The following is a 10,674-nucleotide window of genomic DNA, read 5'->3' on the forward strand; positions in this document are numbered from 1 at the left end:
CAAATTTTCTGCACCATAATGGGTAGTTTCATGGAGAAATTTAGCTAATATCCCTTTGAAATCATCTGGTGCCATGAAGCAGAACCCTTGGGAGCATCAGAGATTATCTATGTGAAGAGCACAGCCAGATTTTCCCCATCCTTCCTTTTCAAAACCAGGGACTACAGACTGATATTTTGTAATGGCCTCATTGAATCTCTCCAGAGATTTATCTTTAGGGGGTATAGCTAGGATCATAACCTTGGTTAGGTCTTTTTGTTTGGAAGTGCTGCTAGAACGTTTTTTCAGCTTCCATATTTTGTCTTCTTGCTTGGCCTCAGCCTTTGTGAGAGCCACCTCTCCAAGAAGCAGGAGGGCATCTAAAAGTTCCTTAACTTGTTGTCCGTGTTGGATGGAGTTTCCAGCAGAGGTGAGAAGCCCCCTTTGTTTCCATAGCATGTCAAAAAATGTCCTATTCCAAAAGCATACGTGTTCTGTGTATACGTTGACTTTCTGGTCTTTGGATAGTTGACAAACTCTACTAAGTGTAAAATTTCTGTCATCAGGGCTGATTTTACGTCATGTAGGGGACTATCTTCTAAAGAAAAGCTTAAATTAGTAGGTAGATATCCTGCTTGCCCTCCAGTTTCGATTCTGAGGTATAATCTGTTTACAAGTAATATTACATCAGGGCTCTCAACAGGAGTTTCTAATACATTTGAGTAAGGTAAGGAGAGTTCCATAACTGAGGTAAGTCAACCATGGGGTTCCCCTTCTTTTGGCAGAGTCAGGGAGTGGCTGGAATCAGGGTGTTGCAATGGTGAATAGTGATGTGAGAGGGAGAGAGTGGGTTAACTGGCTGGGTGAAAGAGTTGTATCTTCTCATTAGGTAGTAATGTCTGGATTGCATGAGGAAATGCAAGGCCAAATAGGGAACCTAGAACTATTTCAGCAGAAGCACTGACAGTTTTGCCTGGCAGCTACTGCCCTAGAGTAAGGGGGATAAGCCTTTACAACCAGGTCAGAGATGCAGCTCTAATAAGCAATGGGTGATAATGGTTCTGTGAAGTTGAATTAAAACTCTAAGGGTTTGTCTAGATCACTCATGCCACTGTTATGTAATCTTAACTTTACAGATGTTGCTGAAAGTTATTTTCTAGATGATCCCCGAATCACCTATAATTTTATCTTTTTTTGTTTGTCTGTTTGCATGTTTGAGTTATGATCCAATTGATTTAATAAGAAGTATTTCAGGTTTGGCTATTAGGCGGATTTGCCCTACTTTTGGGACCATTTTTTTTTTTTTTTTTTTTTTTTTTTGCGGTACGCGGGCCTCTCACTGTTGTGGCCTCTCCCGCCGCGGAGCACAGGCTCCGGACGCGCAGGCCCAGCGGCCATGGCTCACGGGCCCAGCCGCTCTGCGGCACGTGGGATCCTCCCGGACCGGGGCATGAACCCGCGTCGCCTGCATAGGCAGGCGGACTCCCAACCACTGCGCCACCAGGGAAACCCGGGACCATTTTTTTGACACTCAGATTTACTGTGGAAAGAGGAGGAGGAATCCTCTAGATCCCTTTCTGGGTCAGACCAGTCAGCTTTTTTTTTTCTTTTTTTTTTTTTAAAAATTAATTAATTAATTAATATTTTATTTTTGGCTGCGTTGGGCCTTCGTTGCCACACACGGGCTTTCTCTAGTTGTGGCAGACAGGAGAGTGAGAAGATTTATACGGTCAGCCTTCCATATCCGTGGGTTCTACATCCACAGATTCAACCAACTGGGGGTCAAAAATATTTGAAAAAAAATTACAGAAAGTTCCAAAGTCAAAACTTGAATTTGCTGTGCACTGGCAACTATCTGCATAGTATTTATATTGTATTAGGTATTATAAGTATTCTAGAGATGAATTAAACTACATGATTGTATAGGTTATATGCAAATACTATGCTATTTTATACAAGGGACTTGAGCATCCTTGGATTTGGGGTCCTGGTCCTGGAACCAAACCTCCCCCCAACGCCTGCCGTGGATACTGAGGGATGACCGTAGTTAAAAAAAAAGGGGGAGGCTTCAGGTATGTTCTGACTGGAGGTTGTTGGCGTGAGGAAGCTGCAGGTAGGCCGACTAGCAGTGCGAATCTTATGTGGTTGGTTTGGGGAACATATTTGGCTTTCTCTGCTTGACCCTGAGTTGAAAAGGTGGGCCCAAAAGAGGAAGGCTGGCAGTCAGTGACCAAATCCTGACTGTTCTGGGTTTATCACTGCAGAGGTTGCGGTTTGGCTTCCTGGACTGCTTTCTGCAGGCTGTGGGTGAGAGTTCTATTGTCATATCTGGTCTGGCCATTGTCTGTTTGTATAGTCAGTCTCTCAGTAGTAACCAGAGACGCCTTAAATTAGATTGTGTAGACAGATGTCCACTCCAGCTCTTGAGAGACTGGCTGCCCCAAACATGACCAATGTCAGTTTAAAATAGTCTGACTGTTGCCTATCCACAAACTGGTTATGAGGACTCAACCTGCAAGTCTAGTTCACCTGGGGAAGTAGAGAGAACCTGGGTTCTGTCTGTCCTTTGGTTAATAACTATACATCTGGGGTGTGTACTCATCCTCTCTGTAACTCAACTAAAATGGACATAATGATAAGGTTTTATTTCCCTGAAGGCAAAGGACCAAAGCAGATGTTCACTTGAAGTAGTTTCCAGCCCCGAGTCACGTGATTATTCTATAATTTTTTTTGATCCTAGCTCTCTCCACTGGGATGGCACCAGGCTGGTGGGTCAAATAGGAAGTGTTCACTTGTGCGTGTGTGTGTTTCTTCCTTGAATGAAGCTGTGTCAGTGCATTAATTCATCCTCAGAGCTGTTTTGCTGTCATGGTGTAGTGGAAGGTTCTCTAAACCCAAAGGGAGATCTCTAGGGAGTTATAGCTCTGACATTTAGGAGGTATGAGATTTTGAGTAAGCTTCTTAACATCTTTGTGTCTCAGTGTCCTCATTTGCAAGATGTCATTCTCTCACCTCAATGTTGTTGGGAAAATAAGAGTATTAGTATGTGACCTCACATTGATTTTTGGTTCCATTAAAATTTCAGAATTGAATATAATGAAAAGGGAATTGGAGAAAATAGCTCTTTGTTTTTCAATGCAGAGTTTAAAACTTAAAAAATGTTGAGAACCATAGGAAATACTTTTCAGACAGTTCATTCATAAGCCAGCAAGTGGGATTCCATAAACCCCTTAACTAATGGGAACCCTCAGGTGGTTTATTAGTGGAGATTGAAGAGAGAATATTTTTCTTTCCTGTGTCAGAAGTAGTAGCTCTCTGGTAAGTAATTTCACATCTGCATCTAATGGTTTACTTTAGAAGTCTCATGCTTCTTTGGCATTTTCCCTGGGGAGGAAGCAAGAGAGAAGATAAGTGAGGGAAAGAGAGATTCTCTTTAGCGATCCATCATTTTAATTTTGGAATATTTGTGGAGGAAGGGCACTTATCCTACTGTGTATCTTGGGCTTTAGGACTGAGTTCACGAAAGGGCTTAAAATTCTTCCTTTTTTTCTTTTCTATTCTTTTCTTTCCTCCTTTTCTCCTTTCCTTCCTTTGTCCCTTCTTTCTTCCTTCCTCCCTCCCTTCCTTCCTTTCTCTTTCTTTCCTTCTTTCTTTCTTTCCTTCTTTTTTCTTTCTTTCTTTCCTTCTTTCTTCTTTCTCTTTCTTTCTTTCCTTCTTTCCTTTCTTTCTTTCTTTCTTTCTTTCTTTCTTCCTCCCTCCCTCCCTTCCTCCCTCCCTCCCTCCCTCTCTCTCTCTCTCTTTCTTTCTTTCTTTCTTTTTCTTGAATATGGGAACTGGGCTCAAAATGCACCATGAGTGAAGCTTTCTCTGGAGCTTTTTGAAAAGATTTACTGATAATGTCATAGTACATCATTATAAGGTCATCAGGAGTACATTTTGGCCCTTTGAGGAAGGGGAAGGTTCTGGTCAAGCACCTAACACTTGGGCAGTAGGACATTTTTCTTCAATTCCCATGTCATTAGAAGGTCAGTTTAGTTCTTATTTCTTTGTTTGACACTTCTTACTTCTGTTCTGATTTATATTACTAATTTATAAAGTGGGTAGAGATGCCCAAGAAGTTTGTAGAATATGATTGAAAGGATGCTGATTGGTACTACCCAGACCCTCCCTTCAGGACTGGCAGTGTTAGCAGCTGATGGCTTTCAGCTTAGTTTCTCTGGGAGAATTGCCCTCAGCAGGAGAAAGCCACCTTGCCCAAGATTATTTCCTGAGGGCAGCCCACTTCCTAGGATGGGTCAACATAGGGATATTAAGGCAGGGCTCCTTGCTTCAATTTGGGACAATTCTGAAGAAGCATCCCAGCTCCAGAGTTCCCAGAGGGATGGGATGAGGCCTTTGTTGTGACTGTCTCAAAGTTCACTCTTCTCAGCCTTATCTTGCTTGCTTCTCTGCCCCACAGGTTAGATGGGGGGAGGACTCACCAATAAGCTTCCTGCACACAAATCTCCATCTCACAATCTATTTCTTGGGGAATCTGTAACAATGAACAAAACATTGTGCATAAAGGAACCATATTACTCTCTGTTTCTCATTCCCCTCTTCAGAATCAAACGTCTCAATTTCCCTAATGGAAGAACAATAAAAAACTTATTTCATGATAGAAACTTTGAAGTTCACATCAAGGACTGCCTTCAGAAAACATGGATTGGTTAAGAAATTTTACAGCACTTAGCATCTTTCTCAAACTTATTTCACATTTTTTCTGTCCCTCCTAAAGAGTCAACTATTATTTATAATGATTGATTAGAAGTGAATAAAGGGCAAGTATTGGATAATTCTTTAATTGTGGAAAAATATACAGTACATAAAATTTACCATTTTAACTGTTAACACTGTTGTGTAACCATCTCCACAATCCATCTCCAGAACTTCATCCCAAACTGAAACTCTGTATCTATTAAACAACATGGATAACTCTTGACCTGATACTGTAGTTTTTGTTCCTCTTCATTCTAAAAAGTTGAGTTTGGGGAAAGGAGAGCAGGCAGAAAAACCAGATGATTCCAAAGAACTTGGCTTTGTGCAACTAGCGATTGCTAAAGGTAAAAACAAAGTGCTGGGAAGTTGGGTGTTCGAAGATTAGTATTTCTAAGATTGCAAGTTCTAAGACTCCTGTGGGATAGAAAGAGTTAATACAAAATATTTGGGTCGTTGACTCCTTAGAATTTTTTCCTTAACAAAAATACCTTTGTTGCTTTTCACAAGCTTAGTGTTAAAAATATAACAAGAAACAACAGAGGATAATACAAACACTTTGAGCCTACCATAAAAAAATAACCGTTATTAATGCTTGGTCAATATCTTCCTAGGTATCTTGCTACGCATACGATCCAATACTCAAATACACTTTTCCAAAAATGTGATTGCAATCTGCCTTGCAATATATTTGGATCTCCCACAATATATTTTGTCCATCTCCTTAGGCACCACAGATCTTTAGAGCTGAAAGGGAGATTGGAAATAGAGTCATTAGGGCCCTTATATCCTACTGGAAATGTGAAGGGCTTGAGAGCTCTCTGCACAGAACAAATACAGACGTTTCACTGGCTATTTTCAGTCTAATACAATTCAAGGGAAATACAAAACAGCTCTCTTTAAACAAAGTTTAGACTACTAAATGTGTTCATGCCACTTTACTTATTAAACTTATCATTTTGGTCATTGATTTTTGTTTTCTCTGGTTTATTTTCACTTCCCAGGTTTTAGTTTTTCTTAAATTTATACATGCACATATTTTACAGTGGAAAACAAGAGTTGTTGCAAAAAACTCCAGAAGTCTGCACCCTTTGTATGTGCCTCCCTGAAGGCAATCACTTTAAAATCATTTTTAAGAAAACTTTCCTATCTTTAAATAACATGCATATGTGGGTACTTGTTCCGTTTTTGGCATTATCCACCAACTTTCCACTATGCCTTCTATTCACACCTCACTGTCACCTGTTCTTAACTTCCTTTCCCATTCACTTCCATTCTGTCTCCTCAATACAAGGAGAAAATAAGGGGGAAATCACTTTAGTAAATTAAGGCTAGAGCTCCATTGTCCTCTAGTCTGGTTCAAAAGTTAAAAATCATTTTTACCCTTGTACTTTGAAAGTGACCTTTTGTTTTTCATCTCTGGATCTTTATCTTCAGTGTTCTGAATTTCATAAATACATGCTATGCTCTCAGCCCTTAGTGATCCCTTTCAATCTGGGAATCATGTTCTTCCATTTGGGGAGTTATTTTATTGATGATTTCCTTCTGTCTGTTTTCTCCATCTCTCTCGAGCTCTTTTTTTGGATATTGGATCTCTGGGATCAGCCTTCTAATTTTCTTCTCTTTTCTCCTCTATTTGTCAGGTCCTTCTGTTTTGTTCTACTTTCTAGGAAATTTACTTGACTTTCTACTCCTTAAAGTGACTGAAAAACACAACTGTATCTTCTTACATTTCTGAGAGTTAGAAGTCTAACCTGAATCTTACGGATTAGAGTCAAGGAGTCTGAAGGGCTAAGTTCCTTTCCAGAGACTCTTGGGAAGAATCTTTCTTTGCCTATTCAGGTTGCTGGCAGAATTCAGTTTCATACGATTGTAGGGCTGCAGTCTGCGTTTTCTTTTTTTTTTTTTTTTTTTTTTTTTTTTGCGGTACGCGGGCCTCTCACTGTTGTGGCCTCTCCCGTTGCGGAGCATACGCTCCGGACGCGCAGGCTCAGTGGCCATGGCTCACGGGCCCACCCGCTCCGAGGCATGTGGGATCTTCCCGGACCGGGGCACGAACCCGTGTCCCCTGCACCGGCAGACAGACCCTCAACCACTGCGCCACCAGGGAAGCCCCAGTCTGCGTTTTCTCGATGGCTGTCAGCTAGGGGCTCTTCCAGCTTCCAGCGGCACCCACATTGCTTGGCTCGTGGTCCGCTCCCTTCATCTTCAAATCCAGCAACAGTGAGTGGTGTCCCTCTCATGCGTCTAATCTCTCCTCTTCTTCTACGGTGGCATCTCCCAGCCTCTGGCCAGAAAAGTTCTCAGCTTTCAAGGGCTCATTTAACTAGATTGGGCCCACTTGATAATCCAGGGTGATCTCCTCACTTCAAGATCCCTAACCTTAATCATATCTGTAAAGTCCATTTTGTCATAGGTTTCAGGGCTTAGGATGTAGACATCTTTAGGGATCCTTATCCTGCCTACCACTATATTATAGTGTCTTAACGTCTAGTATAATATATTTAATTTCCGAGAACTCTTTATTCTCTGAATGTTCCTTTTTTTGTATGGCAAATACTTGTTTCATGTTTGGGATATCTTTACTTCTCTCTGAATATAATAATGATAGTTATTATATCAAAAGTTGTAGCAGAAAAATCTGTTTTCTTCTCCCTGTATAGTTTGTTTCCTGTAAGTTGCCGTTCTGTTGTGTTTATTTTGGTCTCTGTCTTCCATTGTGGAACACTCTGTTGGTTTATGGCTGCCTGTCATGGACCTTAAGCAGCTGACTGGTCTCCCTGGTGTCCGGACAAGACTCGTGGACCATGGGCTTGAGGGTAAGATGATCTGGCTTACACAAGATCACCATTTCAGGGGTTGTTTTCTCTTGGTTTGGTCAAATTCCTGAGAGGTGGATCTTTCTATCTCCTACTTTCAGGGTATTCCAACTTTCATAGGACTGGCTGTCTGCATTCTGAGAACCAAGGGAAGTTGGGGATCTCAGCATTCATGATGTGAATGGCTAATGAACTTCTCTGCCTGTGGTAGGAAATCGCCCTCAAATGTACTTACTGTCCTCTAGTCAAGAGATTGGCCAGTTTCCTTCTCCAGAGAAATCACCTCAGTCTTCTGAGCAGAGCTGGGGAGGGAATTACAACCTAACTCCTTAAGTAGCCTTTCAACCAATCCTCCTGTTTTGAGCCTCACTTTCTCTCTGCATCCGCAGATGTCTGGTGTTAAGTCCCGAGGTTTTTAGGTGTTCTGCATTATAAATTAGGTTCTTCTTGGCTTTCCCCACTGCCAGCTTAGCAGTCAGCTTTCTCAGATCTGCCAGATCAGTTATGATTATGCAGCCTTTTGCATTCTCTTTGTCCTCATGGGTTTTCCCCTTTTCTGTAATTTTAGTAGCATTGGGAGGAAGTAAGAATGAATGAATGTTCATTCAGACTACTGAATTGTATACTTTAAAAGGGTGAATTTTATAGTATGTGAATTATATCTCAATAAAATAAATTTTAAAAACGAATGAATGTGTGTGATATGCCATTCTTATCCCAACATATGCCTCCTAATTTTAGAGGACAGTGAGCCAGAGAAGCTTAAATGAGAAGCCCAGGATTGTGATGGTTTTTAAATGATCTCAAAGCTCACTTAAGTCAACTTTTTAAAATTAATTAATTAACTAATTAATGTATTTTTGGCTGTGTTGGGTCTCTGTTGCTGCATGCGGGCTTTCTCTAGTTGCGGTGAGCAGGGGCTACTCTTCGTTGTGGTGGCTTCTCTTGTTGCAGAGCACAGGCTCTAGGTGCACGGGCTTCGGTAGTCGTGGCTCGCAGCCTCAGTAGTTGTGGCTCGCGGGCTCTAGAGCGCAGGCTCAGCAGTTGTGGCGCACCGGCTTAGTTGCTCCGTGGCATGTGGGAATCTTCCCGGACCAGGGCTCGAACCCGTGTCCCCTGCATTGGCAGGCGGATTCTTAACCACTGCGCCACCAGGGAAGTCCCTTAAATCAACTTTTAAGCGACTGTTCAACTAAATCCACTCAGGTTTTCTGAGTTGTATCTGGCCTTGCAGAGTTGCCTTTTGGGGCAGTGGCTCCTCAAGCCGTGACCCTGGGCACTTGCCATTCTAGCCTGCACCATTTCTAGAAGAGGAGCATTGGTGTTCTGGAAAACTAAATATCTCTGCAGGGAGGAAAGGACCTGCATGTCATTGAGTCGAATGCTAGTTTAAAAATGTACAAATACTGTTAATCACTTAATTATTGAATCTATACATAATTAGTACAATTTATATCAGACAGTAGTTTTAAGGATACATGAAAATGCTGAGAACAGTGATGTTTGAGGCTCCAGGAGAAAAGGGACCGTGGCTTTCCCTGCACTCCCCTCCCCACCCAGCTCCCATGATGTAATCTGAGAAACACACCGAACTCAAAGTGGCTAAAAAAATACAAGGAACATTAAGTGGTCTATGGCTTTTCTTAACATAGCCAAAATCAATAACTTGAGATCTCTTCCTGTTAACATTTAGGGATTCACATGTCTAACTTCCATTAGTATTAAGTACTCTTTCCTGCCAATATCCATTATTATGCATTTTAAAGTTGTTTATATCATATTCACAGTCAGTTTTTTACATAGCTGAGAGAACACAAGATGGCTGTGATATTTTCTAAAGCAATTAAGTGTTAATTACCTGTTATTAAATCAATATTTCTCCAAAACGTGTCCTTGATTTCTTGGCCTTCCTTTCACCTAGTATATGTACCTCATTTACTTCCATGGCTCAACTATCAAGAGTCTGTCTTTCTGCTGGAATATGATCACTTTTTCAAAATTGTGGTATCATAGGCCTTTAGTGGCTTGACTGATCAGAGAGCCAGAACTGCCCTTAGAAACAGTTTGGGTTGACAGAGCTAGCAAATAAAAACACAGGACCCCATTAAGAATTTCAGATAAACAATGAATAACTTTCTTTTAGTATAAGTGTGTCACAAATATTGCAGGGGATAAACTTATACTAAAGAATTATTTGTTGTTTATCTGAAATTCAGATTGAACTGGGTGTCCTGTATCCTATCTGGCAATCCTACACCCAGGCTACTGGGGACCCCTGTACGGGGCCCTGGGCTTTAGAGATCACCCACCAGTGCTTTTCCTCAGGGTAAGGAATCCTTGGCACCAAATGGACATACCCGTCCATTCCTGCATCCTCTTATACACCATGCCCTGGGTGTCTACAACTACAGGTGTGACCAAGGGGTAGCTGATGGGAAAGGGTGGATCGAGATGGGATTTCTGGCTGAGGTGCCTGGGCCCAGGAGCATGCCAGGCCAGTATGACTGTAGGACAGAGTCCTAGGTAAAAAGACCAAGCCAGAAGAAAGGGCCAGGGCCTTTGTACCCTCACCCTGGGTCCCACAAATGTGCGGGGTGGGCCTGCAGCGAGCATCTGGCCATATACCCATTTTGCGCGCTTTCTGCTGGCTACCAGATGGGGAATGGGTACAACGAGGGCAGAGTGTATAGCTTCCACTTACAATGTATGGCTTCTGTTTCTAACCTCTTTAATATTTTCATTTGCTTCAGTTCATCTGCTTTTTGCTACACTTTTTTTTTTTTTTTTTTGGCCATGCCATGCAGCTTGTGGGATCTTAGTTCCCCGCCCAGGGATTGAACCCGGGCCACAGCAGTAAAAGGACCAATTCCTAACCACTGGACTGCCAGGGAGTTCCCTTGGTACATTTTCTTGTAGAAATTTCACCAATGAATGGGTATTTGAAAAAAGAAACTAAAAAAGAAAAAAAAAAAATCCATGTCACCGTTAACAACAACAACCCTGCAAGGTAAATCGAGTGTCTCTCTCCTGTACTGAGCCTTCTAAAGGATGGTTCGGGGCTTCCCTGGTGGCGCAGTGGTTGAGAATCCGCCTGCCAGTGCAGGGGACACGGGTTCATGCC

The 10,674-nt window shown here is 42.0% G+C and overlaps 1 long non-coding RNA gene across 1 annotated transcript in view; it reads right to left on the reverse strand.

Annotated features, from left to right (window-relative positions):
- Positions 1 to 3,204: 3,204 nt before the first annotated feature.
- The window catches only part of LOC114487843 (uncharacterized), a 9,237-nt gene continuing 1,767 nt past the window's right edge, over positions 3,205 to 10,674 (reverse strand). The window contains exons 2-3 of the long non-coding RNA XR_003683305.2: positions 4,461 to 4,513; positions 3,205 to 3,363 (exon numbers count right to left, since the gene is read on the reverse strand). This is a non-coding gene — a long non-coding RNA (uncharacterized lncRNA). The remainder of the gene's footprint in view (positions 3,364 to 4,460; positions 4,514 to 10,674) is intronic.

This window comes from Physeter macrocephalus, chromosome 15 (genome assembly GCF_002837175.3).
Source record: "Physeter macrocephalus isolate SW-GA chromosome 15, ASM283717v5, whole genome shotgun sequence".
Taxonomy (NCBI): Eukaryota; Metazoa; Chordata; class Mammalia; order Artiodactyla; family Physeteridae; genus Physeter; species Physeter macrocephalus.